This window comes from Leucoraja erinacea, chromosome 3 (assembly GCF_028641065.1).
Source record: "Leucoraja erinacea ecotype New England chromosome 3, Leri_hhj_1, whole genome shotgun sequence".
Taxonomy (NCBI): domain Eukaryota; kingdom Metazoa; phylum Chordata; class Chondrichthyes; order Rajiformes; family Rajidae; genus Leucoraja; species Leucoraja erinaceus.
The window spans coordinates 98663496-98679593 of NC_073379.1; positions in this window are offsets into that span (position 1 = coordinate 98663496).

The following is a 16098-nucleotide window of genomic DNA, read 5'->3' on the forward strand; positions in this document are numbered from 1 at the left end:
ATGGCAGATGGAGTTTAATGCTGATAAATGTGAGGTGCTACACCTTGGCAGGAAAAATCAAAATAGGACGTACATGGTAAATGGTAGGGAATTGAAGAATACAGTTGAACAGAGGGATCTGGGTATAACCGTGCATAGTTCCTTGAAGGTGGAATCTCATATAGATAGGGTGATAAAGAAAGCTTTTGGTATGCTAGCCTTTATAAATCAGAGCATTGAGTATAGAAGCTGGGATGTAATGTTAAAATTGTACAAGGCATTGGTGAGACCAAATCTGGAGTATGGTGTACAATTTTGGTCGCCCAATTATAGGAAGGATGTCAACAAAATAGAGAGAGTACAGAGGAGATTTACTAGAATGTTGCCTGGGTTTCAACAACTAAGTTACAGAGATAGGTTGAATAAGTTAGGTCTTTATTCTCTGGAGTGCAGAAGATTAAGGGGGGACCTGATAGAGGTCTTTAAATGATGAGAGGGATAGACAGAGTTGATGTGGACAAGCTTTTCCCTTTGAGAATAGGGAAGATTCAAACAAGAGGACATGACTTCAGAATTAAGGGACAGAAGTTTAGGGGTAATATGAGGGGGAACTTCTTTACTCAGAGAGTGGTAGCGGTGTGGAATGAGCTTCCAGTGGAAGTGGTGGAGGCAGGTTCATTGGTATCATTTAAAAATAAATTGGATAGGCATATGGATGAGAAGGGAATGGAGGGTTATGGTATGAGTGCAGGCAGGTGGGACTAAGGGGAAAAAAAATTTGTTCGGTACGGACTTGTAGGGCCGAGATGGCCTGTTTCCGTGCTGTAATTGTTATATGGTTATATGTTATATGGTTAATCAAAAGCAAGGCTACTTTGTATAAGGCACCATTGACCAGTTATGATTTTTTTATGCATAGTGCCACAGATCCTGACTACGGGTGCTGTCTGTATGGAGTTTGTACTTTCTCTCTCTGACTGCATGAGTTTTCTCCAGGTGCTTCAGTTTCCTCCCACAGCACGATGTACGGGCTTGTCGGAAAATTAGCTTCAATAAAATTAAGTGTTCAAATGTTCAAGTGAGTTTATTGTCATGTGTCCCTGTATAGGGCAATGAAATTCTTGCTTTGCTTCAGCACACAGAACAGAGTAGGCATTTACTACAAAACAGATAAGTGTGTCCATATACCATAATATAAATATATACACACACATGAATAAATAAACTGATAAAATGCAAATAACAGATAATGGGTTATTAATAATCAGAGTTTTGTCCGAGCCAGGTTTAATAGCCTGATGGCTGTGGGGAAGTAGCTATTCCTGAACCTGGTTGTTGCAGTCTTCAGGCTCCTGTACCTTCTACCTGAAGGTAGCAGGGAGATGAGTGTGTGGCCAGGATGGTGTGGGTCTTTGATGATACTGCCAGCCTTTTTGAGGCTGCGACTGCGATAAATCCCCACGATGGAAGGAAGGTCAGAGCCGATGATGGACCGGCAGTGTTTACTACTCTTTGTAGTCTTTTCCTCTCCAGGGCGCTCAAGTTGCCGAACCAAGCCATGATGCAACCGGTCAGCATGCTCTCTACTGAGCACCTGTAGAAGTTAGAGAGAGTCCTCCTTGACAAACCAACTCTCCGTAATCTTCTCAGGAAGTAGAGGCATTGATGTGCTTTCTTGATAATTGCATTAGTGTTCTCGGACCAGAAAATGATACATTTTCCCTGGTATGTAGGATAGTGCTAGTGTACAGGGTGATCGCTGGTCGGCTTGCTTGGTGGGCTGAAGGGCCTGTTTCCATGCTGCATCGCTAAAGTCTAAAGTCTAAGGTGTGTTAAGAGCATAGCGTTGTAGACCTGGTGTTGACTTGAAATACTTAATCCACTGTATCAGCATCTGCATCATTACTCACCCTGCAGTCATTAATGTGCTTTCAGAGTTCCTATCAGTTTACGCACCCACACTGGATAAAATTAAAAAACAAACACTGCGTTCCAGGATTTCTGAAAGGAAAATGAAGAACAATCATCAATGTGAATTGGGCTTCTTTTATCCACTTAGATTGATCATATCTATTTTAATATTAATTCGAGATAAAACCAATATCATTACAAAATCTTCATTATGCTTTTGTGCATGGTGGAAATGAAATATCTCAGCACAAATGATAATATTTTAATCACAGAAATAAAAAACAAGCAAAGAGTTCTCCCTTTGTGCTAAAAATGTTAAGAAGAACAGAGGTACGACATTTAACCTCATCATCTCAGAATTGGTTTTGAGCACACACAGCTTGTGTGCAAGTAAATTTACACGATTTGAAACTTATGTCTTATGGAAAGGCTGAAAAATAAATTGTTGCTTTGAGAGACGACTCTGCCTTTCCATTGCTGAATTTATTTCAGTTGTGGATAATTTCAATCATTCCAACTGACAGAGGCAATCCAGTAAAATGATACACAATGCCAAACATGTTATAAAATGTACTGATTTTCTGCCCCAAAGACTACTTTAAACAGGTTCTTTTATAATTAGTGCAATCAAATACAATTAAAATCTTTATAAGATGTATTCTGTTTGAAACTTGTAATGATACTTAGCTTGGCTGGTTTTATGCATTCAGGTCTCAGGTGAACATGTCCCTCTTAGTTATTTATTTCTAATGAAAACTAATGCAAGCAGGTGAGCAAAGCTTGAGCACTGAAATGTATCCTCCTTACTGTTCTGGTACTGAATGACCGTTTTTCTGAAGCTCCAGTGGGTAATTCTTTTGATCGGTTGTCACTCTGAGACCAAACCTCTCCATTGTGTAAGCTACAGGAATAATCTGTTCAGCCAATTACACCAAGATCTTCCGGTTGTTTGCAATCATCAGTCATGCAGCCAAGTCTTGTCAGCTCAATCCCAGCACAGCACAATGAGCCCCCTGTTATGCCTCACTACCGCAGTGTAACCCTGTTTTTATCGCAATACTGTTATCAATCGCCGTCTGCATGACAAATGGCACCTCTTTCCAACAGGCCCTGGAGAAAAATCTATTTTCATTGGTGTATGTTCAGATGAAAGACATTTATTGCACACAATGATTAAATAAGTACTAATAAACTTAAGAAGGATCGTAACATCAATGATACATTTATCATCTTAAATATGAACTTTGATTAAGTGCATTTAATTACTAAAATAAGCCCATTGCCAAGAATAAATTGGAAAGTAGATCTTAATGTCATTTAGATTAAGTATTAATAAACTAAAGGAACATACTGTCCTAATTTACACATTAATTCTCCATTACCTTGAATACATTGCTGAAAGATGCATTGAAATACAAACAGAAATTCAGCACAGAACAGTGATGTTTTTAACTGTTGAAAACACTGATGACATTGTGGTTGTACAGCCTCTTTATATATTCAATCTATAACTCCCACGTGTTATAGGCTAATATGCTATTTCTTTCAAAGTAATAGAAAGCCTTCGTAATACATAGATCAACGTTCAACATGGGTGCTATGTTGTTGAAACTGCAGAGCAGTGAGCTTTGTTTTTATCAATACTGTGCTGAGGCAATGTGCAGAATGGAATATGGATAGTCTGTTTGATAATGATACTTAATTTCACTGGTTTTATGCATTCAGGTCTCGGGTGAACATATCTCACTTAATTATTTGATTATATGTATATGGTATAAATTTGGTTTAAGGTTGGTGGGTTTACTGTTGCCTTAGGGCACTGGGTCACATGGTTAACAGAGGCATTATAGGTACTGTTTGACTGTTGCAACAAACAAATGTGTTTCCTATAAGTTATATAATACTCTTGACGTCGTACGCAGCGTCTTGATGGCGTACGCCTAGCGTGGTGTTACGTGATGATGTCACCGCCCGACGCCGTGCGACGTCCAAATTCAGTCGGCCCGTCTCCTGCCCAGCTGATTGGTGAGTATGATGTCGCGTCCAGTCCCGCACAACTCCATACGCCTCCGCGGTTCGAAGTGGGATCGGCCGTACGCCTCAAGCGACCACATTTGGTCGCGCTAGATGCATGCAATCGCATACTGGTGGGACAAGCCCTTTAGACCTGATTGTAAATAACCAGGCACACAGACCTCCTTTGTTCTAACCTCTGCAGATCCTAGTGTCATCCAAAAACCTGCAGCTGGATACTGAAGCACATCTCATTCTGTTCACTATTGCTTTTGTTTCTCTTATCTAACAGCGGCTCCTGTTAAGGCAACAATTAGATTTTTAAATATTAATTTTTGTTTTCAACCCTCTCTACAACCTATCTCGTCCTATTTCTACAATCTCTTCTAACCTAATCCTTGTCAGCCTAAGCTCATTTGGTTCTTTATTGAAGCAACCCATTGATAGCAGCCCTACCTTCAGTTACCTTAGGGCGGTAAGATGGCAATTGTCCCTAGTATGTGTAGAATAGAGTTAACTTGCTGGAATCGACATGGTGGGCCGAAAGGCCTGTTTACACGCTGCATCTCTAAACTAAACTAAACTAAACTAAACTACTGAGGCCCTAAGTCTGGAATTCATCAGTTATTTTTTCAGGTCAATGACCATTCATTCTTCAACCTAAACTACTACTTTTCAACCTTCACCAATACGGATCTGATGTATTCAGTTCTGATCTGGGATGAAAGGCTGTTTTGAACATTCAATATGTAAAATGGAGAAAACATTACGAGTGATGTATTGAGATCTTGCAGGAAACGGGCCGACTGAATTTGGACGTCGCACGGCGTTGGGCGGCGATGTCATCACGTAACACCACGCTAGGCGTACGATGTCAAGATGCTACGTACGACGTCAAGATGCTGCGTATACCATCAAGACGCTGCGTGCGCCCTGAATGCGCCTGCGGGCCGACAGGCCGTCGGCGCACGGAATTTTTGGACAGTGCAGGATTTTCAGAGCCCCGCGCGATGTCGGGACCAGCCCCGCACAATTCCATACGGCTCCGCGGTTCGAAGTGGGACCGGCCCCGCGCGGCTGTATGCCTCAAGTGACCACGTCTGGTCGCGCTAGACGCATGCAATCGCATGCTGGTGGGACAGGCCCTTTACAATTTCATACCTTCAAAGCCATGGTCAAAATGAATGGTGGTGCTAGCTCGGGGCTGAATGGCCTCCTCCTGCACCTATTTTCTATGTTTCTATGTTTCAATTCAACATGATGGAAGAAAACTAAATCTTGTACTTTAATAGTATCAGTGTAAGCTGAGTGTATTGGTTGATATTTTAAAGATTAGACACAAGGGACTGCAATGCTGGGTTGCAAAAAGTAGCCTTAAAAGTTACTTTTCATAAATTACTTGGAGAATCCTTGACATGAATTTACCAACCATAATGCCAATCCCTTGTCTGAAACAATGCCCCAGAAAATATTTCTGCTACAACTTTATCTGTTTATTCTTCACACAAAATGATGAGGAAGAAGAATAGTTGAAGACTGAAGAGGTTGTATCCCTGGACTCATCATCGTCCCAAAGGGGTAGGAAGGAACTACAGATACTGGTTTAAACTGAAGACAGACACAAAAAGCTGGGGTAACTCAGCGGGCCAGGCAGCATCTCCGGAGGGACAGAAAGGGTGATGTTTCGGGTCAAGACCCTTAGTCTGAAGAAGGGTCTTGACCCGAAACGTCACTCATTCCTTCCTTCCAGAGATGCAGCCTGAACCGCTGAGTTACTCCAGCTTTTTGGGTTTATCTTCATCCCAAAGGGGTAGCCTACACTTACTCCTGCAACGGAGAAAGATAATTATTCTCACAGAAGGAAGGTGACAAACAGTTTTCCTACCTCCAGGTTCATCTTTCTTAGTGTCATTGGAAAAACATTCTATTCCTGGACTGCAACAAGAATCTAGTTTTGAGCTGGATATTCGCTTAGCAAGTTTAAATGAAGTAGCTGATAAAAAAAATATGTCCCATATATTGTATGAAAATTCTTAAATGTTTTGTTGGAGTAACTGAAAATTAGTCAGCCAAATCCCTAGATCAAAACCAAACCCCATTAAAAAAAATAGTGCTGGAAGCAACACCAGTGCAAAGCTAAAGAAAGTCTTATCCTCCGAGTGTGAACATGTGCTCCTCTGCAAAGTGGGGGGAGGGGTGGAATGACAATGGATATTTATCAGCACACTAATAACCAAAACTGGTTCAACTATCTGTGCAACTCTTGGAATACGTGAAGAGTAAGAGGGGATTTGATTGAAACAGATTCACCCTCGTTAGACCTCATCTGGACTACGCAGTTGCAGCATGGGACCCATACACAAATAAAAACATTTCTTCCATCGAACGTGTCCAAAGACAGGCAGCTCATAGAAACATAGAAAACATAGAAATTAGGTGCAGGAGTAGGCCATTCGGCCCTTTGAACCTGCACCGCCATTCAATATGATCATGGCTGATCATCCAACTCAGTATCCCGTACCTGCCTTCTCTCCATACCCCCTGATCCCCTTAGCCACAAGGGCCACATCTAACTCCCTCTTAAATATAGCCAATGAACTGGCCTCAACTACCCTCTGTGGCAGAGAGTTCCAGAGATTCACCACTCTCTGCGTGAAAAAAGTTCTTCTCATCTCGGTTTTAAAGGATTCCCCCCTTATCCTTAAGCTGTGACCCCTTGTCCTGGACTTCCCTAACATCGGGAACAATCTTCCTGCATCTAGCCTGTCCAACCCCTTATTTGCTACTAACACCTACGAGAGAGAAGCGAGTGTCACCAAACTTCTGAATTCTCTGGGGTGGAACCCTCTCCAAGACAGACGTGAAACTCACTGTTTGACCTGTTTTTACAAAATGTTAAATGGTCAGCTCGACATAGACTACAAGACCTACACCAAACCCAAACCAATTAGGAGCAGACGAGGGCATTCGATCCAATTTGTGATCCCAGCTACAAAGACAGATGTGTACAGAAATGTATTCTTCCCCCGCACAATTAAAGCATGGAATAATCTCCACCCTACTATAGTTATCCAACCAGATGCAACTAAATTTAAAGTAGCTCTTTCTTCCCAATAACCCTTTCTGGTTTAAGTCCTCCCCCCACCACCTCCAGTTTAAATTCCATTTGGAATATTTTGGAGGAACAAGAAACCAAGAACCAAGAACCAAGATCCTGACGGGTATTCACTGCGTGGATATGAAGAGGATATTTTCTATTGTGGGAGAAGCTAGAACTGGTGGTCACTGTTTAAAATGAAAGAGTCGTCCATTTAAAGCTGAGACCAAACGTTTAAGTCTCAGAGAGTCGTGCTTTCCTCAACTGTTGGAGGAATATTTTTAAGTTACTGATAGGTAGATATCTGATATGCAAGGGTTTCAAAGGTAGTCAGCAATGCAGAGTTATAAGCAGGTTAGCTCCAAAGGTTGAGAGGCCCACTCTGGCTCTTAATTTACACACTTTGACTATAGTTGAACAGCAATGAATCTAACGTGATACAACAGCAACCGATACTTTTCCTATTCAGGTTCTTCCTTCCTGTAGGTTGACCTGTAGGTCAACTTCTCAAGTAAATTCTGGGCCACACACCAAAAGAAAAATCTGTTGGAATTAGATTTTTCCTGCGACACTAATCTCACATTTAATTCAATGCTAATTGAATGAATCATTGGACATTTTCCTTTGGTAATGGACCTAATTAATCAATGGAAATGGAATCAGCCAACATGTCACTCAGAATACAGCCACTACTTGGACTCACAACTTCCTCCACAGGTTATCGATTGTCAATATAATTCAATTCTATTTTCCCTGCATATTGTGCCGATAGTAAAGATGCTTTAGGTAGGTCTGTAAATGACATGTAAGGGAATTGCAATAAACATGGCAATAAGTTAGCAGATGCTTTCTTTAACCTGCTACTGTACAATTTAACAAGAAGAATCTATAAACTATAATGAAATTAAATTGCATGCTTGTGCTGACAAAAGTTATTTTCATGTATGATTTAACAAAGCTTACCTTCCCCACGGAGGGGTAGGAGGACTGTAGGTGATAAATGCTTTAAATCCTCCCCCTCCTACCGTTCTGTCATGGAGTAGACTGAGACAGACTCTCCCCCCCTCCACAACCCCCCCCAATCTTTTGCAAATCCCCAACCCTTTCCACTCGTCACTTTAACTCATGTTTCATGTATTTTGTGTTTTTATGACTGTTGGCAGATCAATTTCCCTCCTGGGATAAATAAAGTTCTATTGTATTGTATCATATCGTGTTGTAAATGAGAGCAGTAAATGAGACCGTTTATTTTAATAGGATGCTTGCTCTCTTTGTCATAACTGTTGGCAGGCATGTGTGAGGCAGTTGTCACTGCCTGTGAGCATTTGAGAGTACTGTACCTACTACCCCTAGCAGTTTGATCATCACCCAAGAGATTCGACTCACGTGTTGTCCTCAGTAATCAAAACCTCATAAAGATCGACAATCTATCCTGGGGCCGTCAAATCTCCGAACAATAAAAAAGTGATGGTAAACTGTGGCCCAAAAGACCATGGCTCAGGCTTGTTATCAACATGCTTAATCCTTCAAAACAATTTACAGGGCAGCATTCCTGCCCATTCCCCAGTTTATCAATATGATCTCGGTGCAGCCAGCTTTGTGATGTGGCAAGAATGATCGTGACTTTTCTTCCTCAATTTCCTCAATTTCCTTTCGGGGGGCCATATATTTTCCTGTTTGCTCAAGAAACGGATGGAAGGTCAAGCCATTTGGGCCCTAAACAAACAATAAAAATCAGATGGCAAAACAAAGAGAAAAACATGTGATGCATTTACAGAAAGCCAGTGACATTTGCAAAATCTGGAGGGTGGTTCTTACTCTCTAAACACAGCACATTTTCATCTAACCTGCAACAAGTGTATTGAATAGAGGGTGGTGAGTGTCTTAGAATGATACAGTGTGGAAACAGGCCCTTCGGTGCAACTTGCCCACACCGGCCAATGTGCCTCAGCTACACTAGCCCCGCCTGCCCGCGTTTGGTCCATATCCCTCCAAACCTGGCCTATCCATAGAGTGCCTGGAACACGCCGTCGGAGTTGGTGATCTTGGGATTATGTTCAGCACAGGCATTATGGGCTGAAGGGCCTGTTCTTATGTCATACTGTTCAGTGTTCCATGCACATGTCGATACGTATAGGAAGGTGGATGTGTGCTCTGAATTCAGAGTGACATGGCTAGTGGATATTCTGATTGAAGTCAATGAACTCTTAATAGGCACCAGTCTGAAAAGAGTTGATTTGACAAGCCTTGTTATAATCCAGCTACTTAATCAAAGTGACACAATGGTGCCATGTGACACCAGTCATAACAGTGACAGAATGTTGGTTTAAATTGTCATCTGCTTTGTTCAGTAATAGTCCCTGTAATTTGTGAGCACTAATGTTCTTTAATTATTTCAACACATGGAGTGCTGAATATAGCTCAAAATAAATCACATTTAAGCCATTAAATTTGCTGAGAGGAAACGACTGCCCTTCACATCAAGACAACATTTAACCAATTGTGATCTGAGCAAATTCATAGTCAGCAGGAAAGCTGTACATTGGTAGATCAACCAGCGAGCAGTGCTGAACTACTATCTACCTCTTTGGTGGCCCTTGGACTATCCTTGTTCGGACTTTGCTGGCTTTACTTTGCACCGAACGATATTCCCTTATTATGTATCTATACACTGGCTCGATTGTAACCATGCATTGTCTTTCAGCTGACAAGAGCCTTTCACTGTACCTTGGTACATGTGACAATCAACTAAACTGTAACTGCAACTGTATGTGTAGGAAGGAACTGCAGATGCTTGTTTAAACCAAGGATAAACACAAAGCTGGAGTAACTCAGCGAGACAGGCCACATTTCTGGAAAGAAGAAATGGGTGACGTTTCAGGTCGAGACCCTTCATCAGACACAAAAGGTGGCTGTGGTTGTTAGAGGCAGGGCATCCCAATTGCATCTACGACAGGAGTTTGTCAAAGTTCTCCTTGGTCAAACTTTCTTTAATTGCCTCATTCATGACCTTCTTTCATCAGCCCAGAAGTGCCCTGTTTGCTGATGATTCCATAATGTTCAATTCCATTTGTGACTGCTTAGAGAACAAAACATTCCCATGCTCACTAATTCATTTTCAAGAACGATTGCATTTGTTGAGAAGGTCAGTAATTATTGCTCAAGTGTATGGTTGGTGTAAATGGATAGTTAATGGTCAGTGTAGACTTGGTGAGTCAAAGGACCCGTTTCCATGCTGTACATCTCTATGACTATAACTATATCTTTGAAGCCATATCTATCAAGCCAAAGTGAAAAGCTGTTAATATAGCTCTTGGAATCTTCCATTAATAGATAGAGGCATAAGGCATGAAGGAAAAGATATGTTATCCCTTCATCTTGAGCAGTCCCCTGAAGTCAAGGATGACTTGTTTGCACTCCAATTCTGTAGGTTATGAGGTAGGTGACTGTGCCACAGGTGGACAAAGGTGTTAGACAGGTTACATACGTGGTGATATGCTGTTTCCACCATTTGCTGTGAGCTTCTGCATGGCCCCATTGAAGAGATGCAAGCAAGTTAGTTCCATCAGCAATGCCCCTTCTCCATTACAAATGTTCACAAGCCATGGATTTTTTTACGAGTCGATGATGATATTGAATATTTTTCAAAGACTCAAAAAGCATTTCCTCTGTCCTCCTGATAATCTCTTGCTATGATGGAGCTTGAACTGGGCTTTGGAGGTCTGGTGCTGGGCATACAAATAATGTGATTTGCCCACCAGAGTTAACTGGGTGTATTCAAGTCTCAGTGCTGGGAATGTTGGCTTATGAAAGGACATGAACATTAATTTATTCAGCTTTTCAGTAGATTTAGAGAATTTTACAATGGCAGTATTAATGGCGCCACAACAATGCATTGATGAGCCAAATGTGACTCAAAGATTCAAAGGAGGGCAGGGCACATTCGCTCAGAAGATATGTGCTATATTTAAGGTTTAAATCTTCAAACACTCTTTCTTCACACAACAAAAGGCCTTGCTGGTTCACTGAAGGTTCATTTCGTCATCACAGTTGCCTTTGTTGAGAGATGGCTCACTAGATGTGGGAAGTAATTGGTTTTATCCAGTGTCTCATGATGGTCCCATAATGTGTTGCAAGCAATATTGTTTACAGGGATAGATAGAGAGATGCTAGAGAACTGTGCTTTCAAATGGCCTGAGATGTCGCCTGTATGGTCGTGAGTAGTCTCATCAGTCACCCAAAGAGTCGCAGCGTCTTTCCGGTCGCCGCTGGGTTTTCAACACGTTCAAAAATTTTCGATGAAAGTTGGCGACAGTGGGTTGACGCCAATGAGGGTAGCTTGACTTCTCCTGATGTGGGTGATGTCGTAGCTTGTCGCCAGATGACGTAGGTTGTCGCAGGTGCTGACCGGTGAATTCCATTGGCGACTACCTACATCAACCTAGTCAACCAGCGAAGGTACTGAATTGGCTGCAGTTGTCGCCGACAGGGTCGTAGCTCGTCGTAGCTTGTCGTGGGTGGATGTAGGTTGACTTCAGTTGTTGTAGTTTGTCGCCTGTGTGGCCGTAATATGTCGTAGGTGTGGTCATAGGTGGATGTCCTAATGGGTGGCCGGTTGTCAGTAGTTTGCCTTAGCTTGACGTCGACTAGATGGTAGGTTGTTGTAGCTTGTCGTAGACATTGTAGTAGGGGGTCCAGTCGCTGGCTTTTCGGTGACCTGCTACGACTATGACAGTCGCCTAAAAAAATAAGTGGGACAGGCCCTTAAGTCTTTGTTACGCTTTAGAGAACAAGTCAACGAAAATTTGGAGCTGTGCATACACAAGTTTTGTCTAAGTACTGCAGATTGATGGCCGGATGCTCTTTGACCTGGAGTGGAGAATATAACAGAACATGGACCATAAGGAGTAGGTTAAATAGTTCCTCTTACAACCTGTAAATCAGGTCCTCGCAAGAGGTAGTAAGATATGTTTGGTCTATACAATACAATACAATACAATACAATACAATACAATACAATTTATTTGTCACTTGAACCTCATAGAGGCTTAAGTGAAATGTTGTTTCTGCAGTCATACATACAAGAAAAAAGTGCCTTCAAGACCAACACAGTTTACACAGACTCCATCACAGCGCATCTCCACCTCGTGTGATGGAAGGCAAAAAAACGTACTCTCTATGGTACACTTCCCTCTCCCCCCGATGTCAGAGTCAAAGTCCGGAGGGACCCGTGGGCGATAACAATTGTCCCCGCGGCCATTAGGCCGCGCCGGGCGATGCAAGTGCTCCGGGTCTGATTGTTGGAGCCCGGGAGGGCGCAGGCAAAGTCCTCCAGAGTTGAAGCCACGCCGGGCGGATGATGTATAGCTGCTCCAGGTCATCCTCGACCCCGCTACCGTTTATATGAATCGCCGTTGCGGAAGCCCTCAAAAAAGCGGTCTCCCAGAAGGGACCCGCGGGCTCCCGGTGTCACTGTCCACCAGACCTGCGGTAAGCCTCCGATCTCCGAGGGTCGGGTTGTTGTAGCGCGCCATCACCGCTAGTAGGGGTCCAGTCGCTGCCAGCTCGGTGACCTGAGTACTCGCAGCTCCGAAGTCGCCTAAAAAAGCGCCTAAGTGGGACAGGCCCTCCAGTCTTTGTTACAACTTTAGACCCAACAGGGAAACGGGTTCTCCGTGCAGGGGAAATTTTTTTAAAGTTTTGTCCCCCCCCCCAGATTGATGGCTGGATGCTCTTTGACCTGGAGTGGAGAATATAACAGAACATGGACCATAAGGAGTAGGTTAAATAGTTCCTCTTACAACCTGTAAATCAGGTCCTCGCAAGAGGTAGTAAGATATGTTAAGTCTATGATGCACATCATCCAGGCTATGGGCCATTGGATGTCTGTGGGCAGCCTGTTCTGGCGATTCCAACAAGGCCAGAAGGATTGAGTTGCTGCTGCAGCTTTTCCATTATTAGCTGTGTTAGTAACTGAACCCCTTGCTGTTAAGGCAGAGCAGTCAATTAGTGACATTGTTTCTACACTACTCATTTGTGACATGAGGATTTCTTGCTGCTTTCCTTTTGGCGAATCATTCTTGTCCCATGAGCAAGAGCATAAAGAGGCTGTTAGAATAATTTGTAGAGCTGCTGACTCAGCTTGGATTTTGTGGTGTTGGGATAGAGATATGAGGGGGGTAGGGTTAGAGGACTGTGTGGGTGGGGGGTAATTGTAAGGAGAGAAAGATTCAAACAACTCACCAGAACACGCAAACATGCAACATTGGGTAAATTGGTATTGTAATATAGTTATAACATTTATTTTAATTGATCTCTAGGAAACCCTGTGAAAGAACAAAACAAATTGTAATTAGGTTATAACGTATTGTAAATTGCATTTTTACTGTAAAATGTTGTAACTTTGCATTGTTTTGCAATTTAAATTTAACTCATTCTCTTGAATTGTGAATATTTAAAATTCATTGCTGAATTGTTGGCTGGATCAAATACCTAGACTATTATTAAACCTCCAGGAATGATAATGGTTTTAAAAATAATCTCAACAAATTATGCTGTCAAACACATAAAAGCACCATCCATAATTTACATAAAGGCATCAGCTGATTGTTCATTCATTGCAATTAAAAATAAACTAATCTATTAATAATCTACCAATGTAGTATGTGACCATATCAATGTCGGGCTGTGTGATTTTTTTGATACTCTTTGAAACATTATTCAGTCCCATTTCCTCCACTATTCTCCATTATCAAATCTTCAATTGTCAAATCTTCTGCCACTAGAAATAGTTTCTCCTGAACGAATCTATCAAAACCCTACATGACTTTAAGCTCTCCAAAAAAATCTCTGCTTAGTCTTTTCAGTGATAAGAACAATGCCACTTCTTCTGGTGAAATCCCCAAAATACTTTTTTTTAATGTAGGGGGAGTGGCGGGTGCCTGGAACATGCTGGCAGGAGTGATGGAGAAAGCAAATATGATTGTTGCGTTTAAGAGCCTTTTAGATAGGCAAATGAATGTGCAGGGAATGGAGGGATATGCATCGTGTGTAGGCAGAGAGGATTAATTTAGCCTGGCACAGACATTGTACAGCTAAGGGCCTGTTCCTGTGCTGCATTTTCCATATTCTATGTTTCTATTTACTGGTACAATTCTTGTAAAGACCTTATCCTCGCTTAAAATGCATCTCAAATTATGATGCCCAGGTGTTGTAACACCTTTCCATTTGAGGCTAATCAGTGATTTATATTGATTTACTTCAGTGGTGCATGACGTTTTCAGAGCAAAAGTTAAATTGATCAAACAGATCATTTTAGAGGGTCATTCACCTGAAACACATTACATTCAGATAACAGGAGGCATCTTACCTCTTAATGTTGTGAGCTGCTAAGTGAATTCAGCATGTGATATATTGGGTGCTAGGGAAGAGGTGGCAACCAGAGGACACAGGTTTAAAGTTATTGGCAAAAGAATAACAAAGGAAATGAGGAGATGTTGTTAATAAAACAGTGATACGAAATAAACTGCTGAAATGAATGATGAAAGCAGATTCAATGTTTCGAATGGGAATTAGGAAATCAGACAGGTTTTTATTAAGTATTCACAATTTTCCAGAAATTTAGCAGGCACTCTCCTTGCCTTATCCATCATGACTGGCATTTGCAGTTCAATATGTTTGCTTATGTTCAGCTCATGTTGACCAAAAACTCTTTTTATGTCTGGCTGTGGCGGCTTTGACAGTCCGGAGTCGCCTTCCAGAGGGAAGTGATTCAAAGAGTTTGTGGCCAGCGTGAGAGGGGTCAGAGATGATCTTACCTGCTCGCTTCATGGCCCTTGCAGTGTACAGTTCATCGATGGGGGGAAGGTTGGAGCCAACAACATTCTCAGCCACCAAGCTGCAGCCTCCCGATGTCATGCTTGGTGGCTGAGCCAAACCAGATCATGATGGACACTGACTCTGTGATGGCAGTATAAAACTGGACCATCATTGTCTGTGGCAGATTGTGTTTTCTCAGCTGCTGCAGGAAGTACATCCTCTGTTGGGCCTTTGTGACTGTGGAGTTGATGGTGGCCCCGCATTTCAGGTCCCTGGAGATGATGGTTCTAAGGAACATGACTCCACAGATGTGACTGTGGTGTTATTGATGGTGAGTGGGGGGAGGGGAGGGGGAGCTCTCCTAAATCTACAATCAATTCCACGGACTAAAGAGCATTGAGCTCTAGGTTGTTGCGATGGCACCAGGATGCCAGCTGTGTCACTTCCAGTCTGTAGGCATATTCCTCCACATCCTGGCTCAGTCCAATCAGGGTTGATTCATCTGTTAACTTGAGAAGCTTGACAGAGGAGTCTGTGGAGGTGCAGTCGTTTGTGTAGAGAGAGTAAAGGAGAGGGGAGAGTACGCAGCCTTGCGGTGCTCCTATGCTGAGGGTCTACGAGTCCGAGATGTGCTTTCCCAGCCTCACATGCTGCTTCCTGTCTGTCAGGAGGGGGGGGGGGAGGGGGGGGGGGGGGAGGGGAGGGGGGGAGGGGGGGGGGGGAGAGGGAGGGGGGGGAGGAGAGGGAGGAGGGGGGGGAGAGAGAGGGGGGGAGAGGGGGGGAGAGAGAGGGGGGGGAGAGAGAGAGGGGGGAGAGAGAGGGGGAGGCAGAGAGAGAGAGTGAGAGAGAGAGAGAGGTGAGAAATAGGGAGAGAGAGAGAGATAGGGAGAGAGAGACGGGGGAGAGGGGGAAGGGAGAGGGGCGAGAGAGAAGGGGGGGGGGGGAGAGGGGGGGGGGGGGGGGGGGTGGGGGGGGGGGTGGGGAGAGGGAGAGGGGGGAGGAGAGGGGGGGGGGAGAGGGAGGGGGGGGGGGGGGGGGTGGTGGGGGGTGGTGGGGGCAGGGGGGGGGGGGGGGGGGGGGGGGGGGGGGGGGGGGGGGAGGGGGGGGGGGGGGAAGGGAGGAGGGAGGGGGGGAGGGGGGAGGGGGGGGGGGAGAGAGAGAGAGTGCCTTTTGACTTCAACACAAACCCAAACAACCATTTGCAGGCAGTGCATTTTTACCTCTAACCATATTTTAATTTTCAAACCAAATTAAGGGTACTCAAAGTGCTGTTGACATTT